This window comes from Bos grunniens, chromosome 28 (assembly GCF_055505025.1).
Source record: "Bos grunniens cultivar Pamir isolate PY7600 chromosome 28, Bosgru_T2T1.0, whole genome shotgun sequence".
Lineage (NCBI taxonomy): Eukaryota > Metazoa > Chordata > Mammalia > Artiodactyla > Bovidae > Bos > Bos grunniens.
The window spans coordinates 40505935-40524722 of record NC_141192.1 but is presented as its reverse complement, the minus strand read 5'-3'; positions in this window follow the sequence as shown (position 1 = coordinate 40524722).

Sequence of the window (18788 nt, the reverse complement as noted above, 5' to 3'; positions counted from 1 at the left end):
TTTTTAATATAGCTAATACTTTTGGATATATGAGGTGAGGCCCTAATTTTCCTAAGTAATTAAATAATTATGTAGGTATTATCTTGACTGATCATAACAATAGAATTTAGTTAGATGGTGAGATGAAGAGACTGTATTTTGAGGAGCAATATGAATAAAGAATAGTGATGGGAATGAACACAATGTTACAGTGTACACATAGGACTGAGAAGACATTAAGTTATCTTGATTAAAATGGTAGTGTCACACTACAGAGTGGTAGAAGAAGAATTTGTTGAGTAAGAAAAAGTCCCAGATTGTAGGAGCTTCAAATGTCAAGTATAGTCGTACAGTCCTAAGCAGTAAAAACAGTATTTTAATGTATAAATTGAATATCAGTAAGTAGTCATGACATTTTGAATATTTTAAATTATTGAAATAAATTTTTAGAGGTCCAGAAGTTATACCAGTGAAAATTTTGGAATATGAAATATTTTTAATGGCTATGATCTTACTTTTTTGGTAAATATAGAACATATAGTGTTTCATTTCACAAAATCAAGCTAATTTACTGGTAGATGCTGTAGCTGACTATTCAGATGACATCAGTTTGGCCTGTAAATTGTTAGCAAGTTTTCATTATCATGGAGGAAACAGAAAATATAAGCAATATTAGAATAATCAGAGAAATAATCTTTAAAAACTATTTGCGAGTAAATTGTTGTGTATGATGAGAATGGGTAAGGGAAATGATGAATTCAGCATATTTAAGGTACAACAAAGACAAAAGAACTTTAAATTACAAAATTGAGCAGCTAAATAAGCTTCTCTTTGAGTTATTCCATGAACACCTATTTCTAGAATTGTGGAGGTGGTGGTTTTTCTAGCTTAATTCTAATGAAATACCTGTTTCATGTATTTAGTACTTCCTGTTTGAATCCTATATTCAAATTGTACTTCATGTTTTAATTCTAAAACCTGTAAACTTAGTACTTTAAGAATGTCATAATAGATACTACTCCTGAAGCCTTAATTATCTCCTTAAATTACTTAAAATCATTGAAACATGAAATAGTTGTTTTAGATTAAAAATGAGAAGAGAAGGATCCAGGAAGTCTTGGCTCACAAACTGTCATTCTGTACAAGGATCTAGATATTTTAATCCAAATTAAAACATAAATAGCCTGAAGGATGGGTGTATCTCTCAGTCCAAGGACAGTTTATGATTAGGCAAATATAAATATTATGTATCTAATAGATGTAAGTATTATTTATCTTACTTAGATGTTGCTTTGTTATGAAATTTCTTTGCCTTGCCAACAACACAATGTGATAATTAAAACTTGTTTTTTTTTAAATTGATAGTCTTTACCTAATAGTCCTGAACTTTCAGGGTCATAAATAGGGAAGAGTGTCACTTAATTGTAAAACTGAGCTGCTGCAATCTAGCTTTTCTGAGCAGCTTAGGTATCTAAACTGCTCTGTTAGGGCTACCTCTCTGTGATATTAAGAGGCAACTGTCAACAATGACAAGTTCTTTGAACTGTTACTAAAGCAGATTTGAAGAGGACTGTGCAGGTGCATATGTCCAATTTTTTGGTTTTTTTCTGGAGTCATCTGCATGCTATTCATGACATTTCTAGATACAAAGAACAGTGATACTGAACTCTTATGCACTTGTGGCTCTGTTGAGAGCCACCTGTTCACATCTTGATTAAATTAATTTTTCTGCCTGTACAAGCAGTGCATTTATTATTTAATCACACTTAGGAACCAAATTTTATTTGTTACAAACATACAGGTCAAGACTATCAATTAAAAAAAAACAAGGTTTTGATTATCACATTGTGTTGTTGGCAAGGCAAAAAAATTCATAACAAAGTAACATCTAAATAAGATAAATAATATTTATATCTATTAGATACATCATAATATTTATATTTGCCTAGTCATAAACTGTCCTTGAACCTAGAGATACAGCCGTCCTTTGGGCTATTTATGTTTTAATTTGGATTTAAAATATCTGGATCCTTGTACAGAATGACAGTTTGTGAGCCAAGACTTGCTGGATCCTTCTCATTTCTAACCTAAAACAATATGAGGGTAATTTACTTGGTCAAGGACCAAAACATTTTTAGTGTTTTTCTCCAGAGATCTAACTGTCATGCCAGGAAATATTAGACTTCAGAACGAGCTTTATTAGGTTGGAGTGCCAAGCCATAGTATTAGAAATATTTTCTTATTTTCCAAATATTTCTCATATCTCTGTTATACAAGTAATATGTAAATCAATTCTAGAAAAAAATAGAAAATTCAGATAAGAAAAAAATTTCTTTGCTTAAAAATTGTGTACTAAGGGAAGGTTATGATCCTTTCCTTTCAAAAATCCCACTGAAATGAGAGAAGAGATATAAAAATAAGAGTTAGCCCATAGTAGTCCCAGAAAATAAGGAAAATGCTGCTGGTGGACAAGATACTTGGAGGAACTTCCAGAAAAGACAAAGCAGATGGAATTAGGTTGCTGAAAAATGGACTAGAAATCTATTCTTCAACATAGCTCAGGGAGGTGCTGCTGGGGACATGAGAAGATGATGTTTTCTAACAAAGCTCAGGGATAAACATCAAATTCAGTGAGCAAACCATAAGAAGGAGCAGGTCATGGGACACAGAGGGTAGAAACCGAACACTGTGATGGAGAAGCTGGGGCTGGCCTTAAGGTTATCTACTAGAAGATATCTACTAGAAGAGATAGCTACTAGAAGAGGTGTTGAGACCAAACAGAAAAAATATTTTTGCTTTGGATCGCAAAACATGTTAGTGATGTCTTTCTGAATTTTATCAGAAAGACCACTAATCCTAATGGCAAATTAAAGTGTTAAAGCCCTGATCTTTGGAGACAGGTAGATGGATGGTGATTACATCTTTGATCATGTTATGTATTTTTTTGAGATTATTTCTTCATTATAAGATTAGTTTGGGGGTTGACTCAAATAACATTTATCTAGCATATATAACCAGAGAAGGCAATGGCACCCCACTCCAGTACTCTTGCCTGGAAAATCCCATGGACGGAGGAGCCTGGTGGGCTGCAGTCTATGGGGTCGCTAAGAGTCAGATACGACTGAGCGACTTCACTTTCCCTTTTCACTTTCATACATTGGAGAAGGAAATGGCAACCCACTCCAGTGTTCTTGCCTGGAGAATCCCAGGGACGGAGGAGCCTGGTGAGCTACCGTCTATGGGGTCACACAGAGTCGGACACGACTGAAGCGACTTAGCAGCAGTAGCAGCAGCATATATAACAGTGAATGCCCCTGGACTGTTCGTGTATTTAATAGTACAGAAAATGCACCATGTATCTGTATTCTTGCCCTTCAGGGGATACATTTTCAATAAAACCTCAGTCAGGAAGTCAGCTGTTCCTTCCAAATGTTAAAACAAACGTTCCATTTGACATTGTAACTGAGTAGGAGAACCCTTGGCAACAGGAATCCATGGAAAGTTTTGGGCTTTAATAAAGAATGTTTGTGTTTATCCAGCATCAGGCCAGGGTGGGAGATCAGACAAGCTCTTGAGTAACAGTACAAGATAGCCGCTGAAGGCCATAAGGTAGAAAGAAGGCATGTGCAAGGGAACCGGTCCACAAATCACTAAATGAGTCAGTTACTACAGGTTCAGAAACCTATACTTGCCAAGTTGAGTATTCAGGATACTTTGTTTTATTCGTTTATTTTTTGTTTTGTTTTCTTCTTGGTTTTAATATAGTTCTCTTTGAACTATATTGTAGTTGAGCCATAAGAACAAAAGGATCTTGTAGTTGAGCCATAAGAGTAATAGGAATTGGATTTGGCTGTGGCTCATAATTGAGCTGAAACCCTAACGGAGGAGCAGTAAACCCCCAGGGTCTACATAGTCAAAGACAGAAAAAAGATGCAACCCCTCTTCTCTCCAGAGATTTCTCCTTCAGCTATTCTCCCCAAGAAACCTTGGAGGGTTTTGCTTTTTGTTTCATTAAGGGAAGCTGCTCAGTTTCAAAGTTTCACACCCAACAACGGCCTGGAGGACTGTATTTCCTTAATTGTGATTTTGATGTTAATGCTGAGGAGAGAATTGGGACAGAATTTGGATTCAGAATGACATAAATAATGGATTGCTTTGTATGTGGAAGAGCCTGTTGTCAGCAGTGTTGGTCTGAAAATGATTGCTTGCATATCCAGAATTCTTAAGGGTATTTCCATGTACTTTGAACAGTATTTGTTAACCTGAGGGAGGAGATCTTTCTGATCTTCTGGAAAGGTTCAAGGCATGAATGCTGGCATTGTGTCAGCAAAGTTCTCCATATCCTTGACTCCCTCTATAGTGGCCAGAAGCCAGGTGTTTAGGGAGGCACATTTTTTCTTTTCAGATGGCACTGCCTTACATTCTAGTGCAGCTTTTCTGAATCTATGATTTCTTGCTCCTCTCTTGCTGCTTCACTGATCACAGCATGAGCTCATACTGTCAGCATCTAAGAATCTATGTGAGAGGAGATTTCACTCAAAGAATGGCCTTTTCACTGGAAAATAGGATTGCTGGGAGAAACAGAGTATTTTGGTCTCCGTTATTGTCATTAATTTAATCCTAATGCTTCCTGACACTGATTAGCACCTTATAGCTGGTGAAGGACTTCCACTGTCTCACTCACCTTGAGCCCCCGTGAGTTATTAGTATTGATGAGAAAACGGAAGCTGTTTTTCACATTCATTGCCTTTCTCACTTTCTAGAAAAACCAAAAGACTGTTGGTCTAAATCTCAGGAAGTTAATGTTTCTTCAATACTTCTATCATTTCCAGAATCAGAGTGGATAGCAATTATCTATAAAATTCCAATTTGAAACATTATAAAGCTGTGTTGTATTTTAGGCCTCCCTATTATTTTTATGTATTTCAATTTTATTTTCTAACTTAACTATTTTTACTAAACTAGAGGTATGCTGTCCTGTATCAACAAAGAAGTACCCATCTCTGTGCTGAGAATATGATTCTACTGAATCCTGGTGTGGTATTAAAAAGTAGCTGAAGGACTTCCCAGTGGTCCAGTGGTTTGGATGCCATGCTTTCACTGCAGTGGTCATGGGTTTGATCCCTGGTCAGGGAGCTGAGATCCCACATGCCGCAGCCTCCCCGAAATTAAGAAGCAGCTGAAATTTTAGACAACTCAAGTCAGAAAAGAAAGCTTGAATACATAGGAATGTGGAGTCAGAAGATACTTTGGAAATCGTTTAGTTCAGTTCTTTCACTTTATAAATAAGGACTGTGGCCCTGAATAATGAAGTTTGTTAGTTTCTTGCCCCCTCTTACCATTAGAAGAGGCCACCTCATGTGTTAAACTGGGATCATTGCAAACCCAGTCTGTGTGTCTGGCAGGCTTTCTATAACATTCATATTAAAAACACTAACCAAAAATAAATGACTTAGAGATGTGGGAATCATACTCTTGGCCACAGGGAAGGCATTTGTGTTTGGGATCGGACCTGTTGGAGTCCTGGCTTCACCACTTGCCTGTTAACCTTGGCAAGTCTCTCTCGAGCTCAGTTTTCACAGCTATGAAATGGAGAAATGAATCATCATGGTGAAAGTCCAATGTGACTTTCTTGATAATATTCACTACCTTTCTACTACTACTGTATAGGTCAAGCCAAGGTAGGGGATGTGTACCAGAAGAGGTGATTCTGATGGTGAGATACAACAATCTCAGTCTTCCTGACACATGGGTACCACCTACTTTTGCCAAAAACTGGAAGACTGACACCTGAGTCCTTCTAACTAAAGAGATCATGAACTGTTGGCCTCCTGAATTGAACTGCTCATCTCCACATTAGTTCAGTGCTCTACTTCTCCCTCCTTAGTGAACTTTGCCATTTAAACCCCTCCTTCCATTCCAGGCCCTATTGCCTGGTCCTCAACTAGAAGTGAGGAACCCAATTAAGTTACAGAAAAGAAGATAGATTCTTGACAGCTATAGAGTAGCAACAGGTATGGCTCATCAGAAGCAGAATACATCAGAGGAGCTGTCTCATGCTCTTCTACACCCTGAGACATGTACATGAATTGCCGTGGGTTAGCCTTCTGGTGGGTGATCTAAGGAATGCTCCAACCATACTTGATATCCCCCTAAAGAGGAGGGGCTCAGAAAAGTGTTCGTAGGGCTGGTTTCACAGAAATGCAGCCTGTGCAGTTGTGGAAACCCTGTACTCAGAAGAGTCTCACAATGGGTTTAATGCTCTGTGGTTGTCACCTTGAAATTCTTCATTACTTTCCCTCTGAGCTTCGGTTTTTGAGTGAAGTCTAATGGGACAACAGTACATCCACATTAGTGGAGATGTGTGCCATGTGTGTGTCCAGTCTTGTTTCTTCCCATCCTATTCACATACAGCTTTCATAGACAACTAGCTTCTACTCAGAGCCCCATTAAGAAAAGCACAGCTCATGGTTTAAAGTTCTGTTATCACTGTCTTGAAATTCTTAACAATTTTATCTTTGAATTTGTGTTGTGTAAACATACAAGTGGGCCCTAAGAAGCATCACTATGAATAAAGCTAGTGGAAGTGATGGAATTCTGGCTGAGCTATTTCAAATCCTAAAAGATGATGCTGTGAAAGTGCTACACTCAATATGCCAGCAAATTTGGAAAACTCAGCAGTGGCCACAAGACTGGAAAGGGGTCAGTTTTATTCCACTCCCAAAGAAGGGCAATGCCAAAGAATGCTCAAACTACTGCACCACTGCACCCATTTCACATGCTAGCAAGGTCATGCTCAAAATCCTCCAAGCAAGGTTTCAACAGTACATGAACTGAGAATTTCCAGATGTTCAAGCTAGATTTAGAAAAGGCAGAGGAACCAGAGATCAAATTGCCAACATCCATTGGATCATAGAAAAAGCAAAGGAATTCCAGAAAAACATCTGCTTTATTGACTATGCTAAAGCCTTTGACTGTATGGATCACAACAAACTGTGGAAAATTCTTAAAGAGATGGAAATACCAGACTACCTGACCTGCTTCCTGAGAAACCTGTATGCAGGTCAGGAAGCAACAGTTGGAACCGGATATGGAACAACAGACTGGTTCCAAATTGGGAAAGGAGTGTGTCAAGGTTGTATACTGTCACCCTGCTTATTTAACTTATATGCAGAGTATATCATGCGAAATGCCAGGCTGGATGAAGCACAAGCTGGAATCAAGATTGCCGGGGGAAATATCAATAACCTCAGATATGCAGATGACACCACCCTTATGGCAAAAATTGAAGAGGAACTAAAGAGCCTCCTGATGAGGGTGAAAGAGGAGAGTGAAAAAGCTGGCTTGAAACTCAGCATTCAAAAAACTTCAGTACCATTTTTCTAGATTCCATATTAGAATACAGTATTTCTCTAACTCACTTCACTCTGTATAATAGGTTCTAGGTTCATCCACCTCATCAAAAAACTAAGATCATGGCATCTGGTCCCATCACTTCATGGCAAATAGATGGGGAAACAATGGAATCAGTGACAAGGTTTATTTTCTTGGGCTCCAAAATCACTGTGGATGGTGACTGCAGCCATGAAATAAAAAGATGCTTGCTCCTTGGAAGAAAAGGTATGACAAACCTAGATATCATATTAAAAAGCAGAGACATTGACAACAAACATCTGTATAGTCAAAGCTATGGTTTTTCCAGTAGTCATGTATGGATGTAAGAGTTGGACTGTAAAGAAGGATGAGAGCTGAAGAATTGATGGTTTTGAACTGTGGTGTTGGAGAAGACTCACGAGAGTTCCTTGGACTGCAAGGAGATCAAACCAGTCAATCCTAAAGGAAATCAGTCCTGAATATTCATTGGAAGGACTGATGCTGAAGATGATGAAGGGCCGACTCATTGGAGAAGACCCTGCTGCAGGAGAAGGGGACAACAGAGGATTAGTTGATTGGATGGCATCACCAACTCAATGGACATGAGTTTGAGCAAACTCTGGGAGGTAGTGAAGGACAGAGAAGCCTGGCATGTGCAGTCCATGGGGTCTCAAAGAGTCAGACAATGTTGAGCGACTGAACAAAAACAACAACAAACATACCAATTCAAGTCTGATGGGACAATGTAGCCTGAGTAAACAGGTACAACATGCGTATTTATCTCTTTGCTGCCCTATTTGCATACATATGTTCATCATATCCAAGGGCACAGAATTCCAGGGACTCACAGTGTGTGGGAGCTCAGTGCAACTCAGCCTAGCATTCCATCTACACCTGGGCATTCTGAGAGGCCGGGCTCTCTGTGGGTGCCAGAACTGGTTTCACATGCAGAAAGAAGGCAATGCTATTCCTAAAAGTAAGAATGACTGAGGAACTCCATCATATTTTGACTGGCTTGTGTTACTTCCCTATGTTAGTCAACCACTGACATTCAAAATGATGATACAGGAGAAAAGAGAGCAACCTAGGGTTCCTTGTCCTTCCAGCTCTTCCTTAGTCATCAGGAAGCTGATGGTGGAGGGTGTTAGTGGGATGTGCAGGCATCAAGAAGTGGAACAAAAGAGTTAGTTTAGTTGAGACCACATTTCCACTATCTGCATGCCAGATAAATATTACATGTTACATAAATATTACAAGATGCCAACTGTGTAATTTTGATTTCCACCTACAAGTAAATATTATATCCATACTTAAAACTGACATTTCACAATGTAAAGATGAACAGTCAAAATTAGGTTAAAGATTTTAATTTTTCTTTACATTGAAATACATTGAACAGTGAGACAGCATTCTAAAATGATCCCTCTATGACTTATGCCCTTGTACAATCCTCCCTTAGCAAGTTGGCAGGACCTGAAGTTTGCTTCTAACTAATAGACTATGGCAGAGGTGAAAGAGTTTGGCAGAGGTAATTAAAGCCCCTAGTCAGTTAACTTGAAAGACTCAATAAACCAAAGTGACATTATCCTAGGTGGGCCATACCTAACCAGGCAAGCCCTTTAAAATCATATAGAAGTGAGACTTTTCTTCTCACTTCTATAGAAATGAGCACCATGAATCCTGCAGCTGGAAAAAAAAGTTCTGCCAACAACAGCATGAGCTTGAAAGTGGACTCCAGACCTCAGATGAGACCCGAGCCCGCGCCAACACCAAGACTGAAGCCTGTGAGACCCTGGGCAGAGCACCCAGCTACACGTTCCTGGACTCTTGACCCACAAAGACTATGGGAAACTACATGGGTGTTGCTGGAAGTTGCTAAGTTTGGGGGTAATTTGTTATGCAGCCATAGGGAAGTTAGTGCAAATAGCCAATAAAAGCACCATGACAAGCTGAGAAAAAGACCTTGAAAGAAAGGAAAAAGTTTTATATTTTAGATGGAGGAGCCTGGTGGGCTACTGTCCATGGGGTCACAAAGAGTCAGACACGACTGAGCGACTTCACATCATCATTTTTGAATAGGTCCTGCATTTTTACTTTTCACTGAGCCCTCCAGATTCTGTAGCTGGCCCTGGCTGTTACTCCAAGCTTAGTGAGGCACATCCAAGGACTGACAGGCTTTCTGCTCCACTATCCAGTGCACACGGGCTTTGGCACAGCTTTTCTGGCATGGGTGTTGTGTATCATACTTGTGAATATGGGGCGGGGTGGGGGGGGGATGGCTACACGTTTCCTCTGTAGAATCGAAACACCATCTTTAAATTTTTAATTTTACAGTCTGAACTCAAATGCCTACATTTCACACTCATGATAAATTTGGCTTCTGAAACTTTTATATAAAATTACTCATAGCAATTCTGTGGGGGGTAGAACTAATGTAATTCTGCATACAATATTTTTAATGCATAACAAAATGATTGAACAATACATAACCATTTAGGAACTGTGTCCTATTTATTCTTGACAGTTAATTTCTACAGTTTTTTTTTTTTAAAGGACTGACTTTCTCCATAAGGCTTTTTTAGCACTAGTTGCAGGCTTCTGCAATAGTGCTATTTCCTCAAAATGGTTAGTTTTGTGGATGTTCTGGGTATATGTATGTGTAAGCACTTTGACCCACTTCCCTGGTTTGGAGAACAAATATAACGATTCTCCTGTTCTATTCCAGAAGATAGTGCCAGCTCCACGTATTTGTGTTAACAGGAAATTCAACATCAAACTTTAATGAACTGCCATCCCAAAGGACCAAGGTCCTGAGAAACTTACTTCATCTTACTGAAGTAAGACCTCTCCTGCTTACAAATGCCAGAACAACCTGCTAAGTGGCCCTGGTTTTCAACTGTTGTGATTTTTGTTGCTGTGAAAAAGTGTGGTGTCTGAAGACCGGTCCCCTCCCTGGTGTTGACTCCAGCACAGTTTGTGAGGGTGCAAGTTACTTTGGTTTTTGTTCATGAATTCAGATGCACAGACTGGCTGGATTTAGAGTTGTCTTAAAGCCTTTCCTCCTGATGATCACTCTGTACAGAGCAAGGACCATTAGGACAGGTGTTTACTCCTCTTGTCTGCTTTGGGGTCTTTTCCTCCTAGAGAGTTTTGACTGAAACTAGCCTAAGACATCAGAATTCTTAATTATTTCAAACATCTAAAGGGAACGAGTCATGCATGGACTGGATTCTGCTCTTCTCTGAAGCCTACCAAACCCCACATAAATCTATTCTCAGTTTCCATCAAGTCACAAAAATAATTTGATTTCTAAAGCCCGTGATTGCATATGTGTGTGTGTGTCCCTCAGTCATCTCCAATTCTTTGCTACCCTATGGGCTGTACCCCACCAGGCTCCTCTGTCCATGGGATTCTCCAGGCAAGAATACTGGAGTGGGTAGCCATTTCCTTTTCCACGAGATCTTCCCAGACCAGGGATTGAACTAGTGTCTTCTGCATTGGTTGGCAGATTCTTTACCATCTGAGCCACCAGGGAAGTCCCAGAGAGACCTTTGTGATGTTGTGAGCAGAGTCCAAGAACATTTCTGCAGAGTGTTCTATGTCCTGTTTTGGAAAAGCAGTTGGCAGTGCTGGCATAAAATAATAAGGAAAACTCACTTTCCCTGTGCCAGGCACCTCCTACATGTGTATGTGTTGAGAATGTCTTATTCAGTTTTGTTTTCCTCCCTCATCCTTAGCAAGGAGCCGACTACAGCCCCTTTCACAAAGTATACATTTAATGGATGCTGGCAGAGTTGAATCAACTCAGTGTAGTTGCTCAGTCATGTCTGACTCTTCATGACCCATGAATCGCAGCACGCCAGGCCTCCCTGTCCATCACCAACTCCCGGAGTTCACCCAAACTCATGTGCATCAAGTCAGTGATGCCATCTAGCCATCTCATCCTCTGTTGTCCCCTTCTCCTCCTGCCCCCAATCCCTCCCTCCTGGCATCAGGGTCTTTTCCAATGAGAACTCTTCGCATGAGGTGGCCAAAGTATTGGAGTTTCAGCTTTAGCATCAGTCCTTCCAATGAACACCAAGGACTGGTCTGCTTTAGGATGGACTGGTTGGATCTCCTTGCGGATTATCAAGAGTCTTCTCCAACACCACAGTTCAAAAGCATCAATTTTTCAGCGCTCAGCTTTCTTCACAGTCCAACTCTCACATCCATGCATGACCACTGGAAAAACCATAGCCTTGACTAGACAGATCTTTGCTGGCAAAGTAATATCTCTGCTTTTGAATATGCTATCTAGGTTGGTCATAACTTTCCTTCCAAGGAGTAAGTGTCTTTTAATTTCATGGCTGCAATCACCATCCACAGTGATTTTGGAGCCCCCCAAAATAAAGTCAGCCACTGTTTCCATTGTTTCCCCATCTATTTCCCATGAAGTGGTGGGACCAGATGCCATGATCTTAGTTTTCTGAATGTTGAGCTTTAAGCCAACTTTTTCACTCTCCTCTTTCACTTTCATCAAGAGGCTCTTTAGTTCCTCTTCACTTTCTGCCATAAGGGTAGTGTCATCTGCATATCTGAGGTTATTGATATTTCTCCTGGCAATGTTGATTCCAGCTTGTGCTTCTTCCATCCCAGAGTTTGTCATGATATACTCTGCACATAAGTTAAATAAGCAGGGTGACAATATACAGCCTTGATGTACTCCTTTTCCTACTTGGAAGCAGTCTGTTGTTCCATGTCCAGTTCTAACTGTTGCTTCCTGACCTGCATATAGGTTGCTTAAGAGGCAGGTCAGGTGGTCTGGTATTCCCATCTCTTTCAGAATTTCCCACAGTTTATTGTGATCCACACAGTCAAAGGCTTTGGCATAGTCAATAAAGCAGAAATAGATGTTTTTCTGGAACTCTCTTGCTTTTTCGATCTAGCAGATGTTGGCAATTTGATCTCTGGTTCCTCTGCCTTTCCTAGAACCAGCTTGAACATCTGGAAGTTCACAGTTCACTTATTGCTGAAGCCTGGCTTGGAGAATTTTGAGCATTACTTTACTAATGTGTGAGTGCAATTGTACGGTAGCTTGGGCATTCTTTGTCATTGGCTTTCTTTGGAATTGGAATTAAAACTGACCTTTTCCAGTCGTGTGGCCACTGCTGAGTTTTCCAAATTTGCTGGCCTATTGAGTGCAGCACTTTCACAGCATCATCTTTCAGAATTTGAAATAGCTCAACTGGAATTCCATCACCTCCACTAGCTTTGTTCGTAGTGATGCTTTCTAAGGCCCACTTGACTTCACATTCCAGGATGTCTGGCTCTAGGTGAGTGATCACACCATCGTGATTATCTGGGTCATGAAGATCTTTTTTGTACAGTTCTTCTGTGTATTCTTGCCACCTCTTCTTAATATCTTCTGCTTCTGTTAGGTCCATACCATTTCTGTCCTTTATCGGGCCCATCTTTGCATGAAATGTTCCCTTGGTATCTCTAATTTTCTTGAAGAGATCTCTAGTCTTTCCCATTCTGTTGTTTCCCTCTATTTCTTTGCATTGATTGTTCCTTGCTATTCTTTGGAACTCTGCATTCAAATGGGAATATCTTTCCTTTCCTCCTTTGTTTTTTGCTTCTCTTCTTTTCACAGCTATTTGTAAGGCCTCCTCAGACAGCCATTTTGCTTTTCTGCATTTCTTTTCCAAGGGGATGGTCTTGATCCCTGTCTCCTGTACAATGTCACGAACCTTCATCCATAGTTCATCAGCTCCTCTGTCTATCAGATCTAGTCCCTTAAATCTATTTCTCATTTCCACTGTATAGTCATAATGGATTTGATTTAGGTCATACCTGAATGGTCTAGTGGTTTTCCCTACTTTCTTCAATTTAAGTCTGAATTTGGCAATAAGGAGTTCATGATCTGAGCCACAGTCAGCTCCCGGTCTTGGTTTTGCTGACTGTATAGAGCTTCTCCATCTTTGGCTGCAAAGAATATAATCAATCTGATTTTGGTGTTGAGCATCTGGTGATGTCCATGTGTAGAGTCTTCTCTTGTGTTGTTGGAAGAGGGTGTTTGCTATGACCAGTGCGTTCCCTTGGCAAAACTCTATTAGCCTTTGCCCTGCTTCATTCTGTATTCCAAGGCCAAATTTGCCTGTTACTCCAGGTGTTTCTTGACTTCCTACTTTTGCATTCCAGTTCCCTATAATGAAATGGACATCTTTTTTGGGTGTTATTTCTAAAAGGTCTTGTAGGTCTTCATAGAACCATTCAACTTCAGCTTCTTCTGCGTTACTGGTTGGGGCATAGGCTTGGATCACTGTGATATTGGATGATTTGCCTTGAAATGAACAGAGATCATTGTGTCATTTTTGAGATTGCATCCAACTACTGCATTTCAGACTCTTTTGTTGACCATGATGGCTACTCTCTTTCTTCTAAGGGATTCCTGCAGCCCCTTTCACAAAGTATACATTTAATGGATGCTGGTGGAGTTGAATAGAAACAATAATTAAAACTAGCATCTATTTGTGGGGCTTCCCAGGTGGCGCTTGTGGTAAAGAACACGTCTGCCAATGCAGGAAAGGAAACGCGGGTTCAGTCTCTCTGGGTGGGGAAGATCTCAGGGAGGAAATGGCAACCCACTCCAGTATTCTTGCCTGGAGAATCCCATGGACAGAAGAGCCTGATGGGTTATAGTCCATGGGGTCACAAAGAGTCGGACATGGCTAAAGCGACTTAGCACATAGCAGAGTATCTATTCACAGTTTACAAATTAGGGTCTTCTATACTCTGTCTGCCTCACAGTTTAGCTAAGAGCTCTGCCACGCAGAAATCTGGGTGCTGGGGCTCTGGGAATAGTGACCCATGAAACTAACTTCATCCTCTTTGATCCTAAAGCATAAATCAAGATCGAAACTCTTCCACCGATTCCACCATCCAAATCATTTGGCTGATAATCCTTAGGTCCACTTGGGTTAAGAATGAGATGACCACAGACCAGGGAGATACCCTGCGCGTTCTCGATGTCACTTTTGTTCTTCAAATTTACTCTCAGGTTATGCAAGCCGACTCCCCAGAGTTCCCGGTGCACTTGAGTAGTGGATGTTTTTCTGGCTGACAACTATTCCAACATATGGCACCTCCTAAGAAGCACCAGAAGACTGAAATATTCTGATCTCCAGGCTTTGACTGCGGTTCTTGAAATAGCTTGGTTATAAAACTCACAACAAATAACACTTCCTTTGACACTCAGAGTGTGAGGAAGAGCTAGACTGTGGTGTGTATTTAGACCACTTTTACCTGAATTTAAATTTTTAACGTTCTCTTTAGAGGCAAGCAGTTTCACCGTATGCATGTTAAAGAACAGCAATGTAAATGAATGTGTTTGGTCTCCAGCCTGTGGACCCATTCACTTGTTTTTATTGCGTAGCATTTTAAAGATTGGGAATAATTATGACAAGAGTCCTGTGTAAACCTCACCCAGGTTTAACCCCATGCCGGCGTTATGCCATGCTCTCTCTCTCGCTCTCTCTCTCTCTCTCTCTCTCATAAACAAACACCCAGCTACCTCTGAAAGCCCCTTGTGTGTCCTCTCCCGCTCCTGTGCCCTCCCTTCCAAAGAGTAACCGTTACTATAGGCTACTGTAGACTCTTCCCATTCTCATGGGGGAGGCCATGTAGATTGTTTCCAGATTTTTTTTTTTGGTTACCAATAATGCTGTAATTAACATTCTTATCCCTGTGTGCCCATGTGCTCAAATTTCCTTAGGATTTTGTACCTGGAATTGGATCATGGAAAAAGCAAGAAAGTTCCAGAAAAACATCTGTTTCTGCTTTATTGACTATGCCAAAGCCTTTGACTGTGTGGATCACAATAAACTGTGGAAAATTCTGAAAGAGATGGGAATACCAGACCACCTGATCTGCCTCTTGAGAAACCTGTATGCAGGTCAGGAAGCAACAGTTAGAACTGGACATGGAACAACAGACTGGTTCCAAATAGGAAAAGGAGTACATCAAGGCTGTATATTGTCACCCTGCTTCTTTAACTTACATGCAGAGTACATCATGAGAAACGCTGGGCTGGAAGAAACACAAGCTGGAATCAAGATTGCCGGGAGAAATATCAATAACCTCAGAAATGCAGATGACACCACCCTTATGGCAGAAAGTGAAGAGGAACTAAAAAGCCTCTTGATGAAAGTGAAAGGGGAGAGTGAAAAAGTTGGCTTACAGCTCAACATTCAGAAAATGAAGATCATGGCATCCAGTCCCATCACTTCATGGGGAAATAGGTGGGGAAACAGTGGAAACAGTGTCAGACTTTATTTTTCTGGGCTCCAAAATCACTGCAGATGGTGACTGCAGCCATGAAATTAAAAGACGCTTACTCCTTGGAAGGAAAGTTATGACCAACCTAGATAGCATATTCAGAAGCAGAGACATTACTTTGCCAACAAAGGTCCATCCAGTCAAGGCTATGGTTTTTCCTGTGGTCATGTATGGATGTGAGAGTTGGACTGTGAAGAAGGCTGAGCACCAAAGAATTGATGCTTTTGAACTGTGGTGTTGGAGAAGACTCTTGAGAGTCCCTTGGACTACAAGGAGATTCAACCAGTCCATTCTGAAGGAGATTAGCCCTGGGATTTCTTTGGAAGGAATGATGCTAAAGCTGAAACTCCAGTACTTTGGCCACCTCCTGCGAAGAGTTGACTCAGTGGAAAAGACTCTGATGCTGGGAGGGATTGGGGGCAGGAGGAGAAGGGGATGACAGAGGATGAGATGGCTGGATGGCATCACTGACTCAATGGATGTGAGTCAGAGTGAACTCCGGGATTTGGTGATGGACAGGGAGGCCTGGCATGCTGTGACTCATGGGGTCACAAAGAATCAGACACGACTGAGCAACTGATCTGATCTGATGGTGTATGCATCTTCAACACAGCCAAATCACTCTCCAAAGTAGTTGAACAAATTTACTGTGCTGTCAGCAGCATATGAGAGCTCCTCTTTCTTCATATTCTATCACAAAACTCAGTAAAGACTCAACATTTTAATTTAGCTGCTCTATTTAACTATTGTAGCTTTACAGTAAGTATTGATATCTAGAAAGACAACTTCCCTCCCTTCTGTTTTTGTGTTGTCTAAGCCAACAGTTCTCAGACTTTTTGAGCCCTTTACACTCTTAGAAATTGAGTACTCCAAAGAGCTTTTGTTTATGTGGATTATTTCTATCAATATTTACTAACAATTGAAAATGAGAGGTTTGTGTTTTTTTCTTTTTTGAGGTGGACCATTTTAAAGTCTTTACTGAGTTTATTACAGTATTGCTTCTGTTTTATGTTTTGATTTTTTGGTCATGAGGCATGTGAGATCTTAGCTCCCCAATCAGGGCTCGAACATCCACCCCCTACGTCAGAACTTGAAGTCTCAACCACTAGACCACCAGAGAAGTCCCAAAAGTGCAAAGTTGTTTAAATGTGCAGTTACGAATCCATTTAAAAGTGACACTAGTAAACCTATTACATGTGAGCATGAATAACACTTTTCATAAAAAAAAAACTAATATTCCAAAACAAGAAGATTAGAATGGCATGTTTCATATTTTTGCAATTTCTTTAAAGTCTGGTTTAATTCTCATAGCTGCTCCTGCATTCAGTCTGTTGTGATATTAACTATCATGTAGCATCTGGACAATTCCAGAGTGAGGGAATGAGAATGAAAATGGCAAATAATGTCTCAATATTATTATGAAAATAATTCTGATCTCTTAGACCACCCCCTCTCCTGGACACCCACAAGGGTCTCAAGGATCCCCCAGAGTCCTGGGGTCCATCCTTTGAAAATGCTGTTCTGAGATATTCTTGGTTCTTTTACTTCCATGAGTTTTAGGATCAGCTTATGAAGTTCCTCAAAGTAGGCAGGTGTGTGGAATTTATAGATTAATTTGCCAGAACTGGCATATATATGGTAGTGTGTGTGTGTGTGTGTGTGTGTGTGTGTGTGTTTTCTCAGTCATGTTCAACTCTTTGTGGCCACATGGACTGTAGCCCATCATACTCCTCTGTCCATGGAATTTTCCAGGCAAGAATATCCCTTCTCCAGGGGATCTTCTTGACCCAGAGATCGAACCCGTCTCTGATATCTCCTGTGTTGGCAGGTAGATTCTCTACCACTACGCCTCTTGGGAAGCCATTTATGATATTGGGTATTCATAAATGCACTGCTAGAGCTAAGTCACTTCAGTCGTGTCCGACTCCGTGCGACCCCATAGACGGCAGCCCATCAGGCTCCACCATCCCTGGGATTCTCCAGGCAAGAACACTGGAGCGGGTTGCCATTTCCTTCTCCAATGCATGAAAGTGAAAGTGAAGTCGCGCAGTCGAGTCCGACTCTTTGCAACCCCATGGACTGCAGCCTACCAGGCTCCTCTGTCTATGGGATTTTCCAGGCAAGAGTACTGGAGTGGCTGTCATTGCATTCTCCAATAAATACACTAAATCATCCTGTAACTTTAAGCCCTGTTGAGTGTCCTTACATTTTAACATTTTCTTTGCCAGGTCTTACATTTATACACTGTGCTTTAATTAGGTAATTTATGTGTTTTCTGCTATTGTGAATGGACCATTTTAAATGTGTTTTTGAAATTGGCTGGTTGCTGGCATATAGTCAGAATCATGTTGGTTTTTGTACATTGATACTGATTCCAGCAACCTTCCTAAACTCTTCTTTTTTCTTACGATCTATCCATAGATTTTCTTGACATTTCTATGTAGGTGATCTCATTGTTTAGGAATAACAGTTTTGAAACTCTTATGTCTGTATTTTTTTAGGTGGAGAAGGATAAGGGCTACATTATGTTGGTAAGGACCTCTTCTTGTCCAATGTTGTCAAGAACTGATCTGAACAGCCAGGTGACAAGATAGTCAATTAAAACAAAATAAAATTACAGTAGCGGTAAGGCCTTACTGACAATATAAGCAAGAGTCTGGGGGCTGCTTCCACCAGTGGTTGATTTTCCCTACAGAATGGTATTGAGTGCGGGTCAGATGTACCAGCCAAGAGGAAGGATCCTTTCATTGCAGTGGATGTTCCCCCTTCCCCGCAAAAGCTATCTGCCACTTAGGGACCCAGGACAGCCAGGGGAGGGGAGATGGGGAAGGGGCTGAGACAGCACTGAATACTGTGTCAGAGTGGAGGCAAGTGTCTCCAAGCCACTCCCACACCCAGGAAGTCTTGGCAGAGGCACCCAAGAAGCACCTTGCCTAGGGCCCCCCCAATAAGATGGCCTCTGATAGGCGTACCTGTACTGTGCAGGGGCGGGTGGGGGCTCAGTGCTTAACTGCAACTTTCTCCCTCCGGACTGTGCACCACGTCTGCTGTGGGGAGGGCAGCTCTGCCTCAGGAATCCTGCCACATAAGGCCTTTGTCGTCCCCCCTGGGGGAGATGG